The sequence below is a fragment of the Vigna radiata genome, chromosome 4, assembly GCF_000741045.1.
Source record: "Vigna radiata var. radiata cultivar VC1973A chromosome 4, Vradiata_ver6, whole genome shotgun sequence".
In the NCBI taxonomy this organism is placed as follows: Eukaryota; Viridiplantae; Streptophyta; class Magnoliopsida; order Fabales; family Fabaceae; genus Vigna; species Vigna radiata.
Genome location: NC_028354.1, coordinates 16,521,398 through 16,522,038, shown reverse-complemented (window position 1 = coordinate 16,522,038; position 641 = coordinate 16,521,398).

Below are 641 nucleotides of genomic sequence, written 5' to 3'. Positions count from 1 at the left end.
ATTTTTACCAATTTATTAGAATGAACACATTAAAAAAATTATTAAAGCTCATGCCAAACAATGCAGGGTGCGTCTCTCATCATAAGGGTAACAACATATGTTAACTTTGGCTGGACTTAGTGCAGGGAATGACAACGTTTTGTGGTTGTAGTATTGCTTGGTTACATCGTTCTGTGATAAAGGAAGAATAGAGGCGGCCTGGGTGAATGAAAATGGAGGCGACTTGGTTGAACGAAGACGACAACTTGGCTGATTGGAGAAGGAGGCGGCTTGACTTGTAACTGTAGTGGTCTGAGCTGAGATGGGGAAATAGGAGAAAATGGAGGTTGCCTATCTCAAAGAAGATGAACACCTATGAGAGAAAGAAAAATAAATATCGTTTTGGATTTTTAGATGGTCAAATCTTAATATCAATTATGTAATTAAAAATATACTTTTGCTATAGAATCCAAATGTTTTGGATTCGTACACAATTTGAATATGTCACACTTATGCAAGACATATATATGGGAATGTTAAAAGGAATTATGCTATTTCAAAATTAATGGAGGTTTAACTTTAAGAATAAAAGCAACTATCTTTATAATAAACTCTAAGCTCGAAATTATGAAAAAAATATCCTATAAAAAAATTTAGCTGTA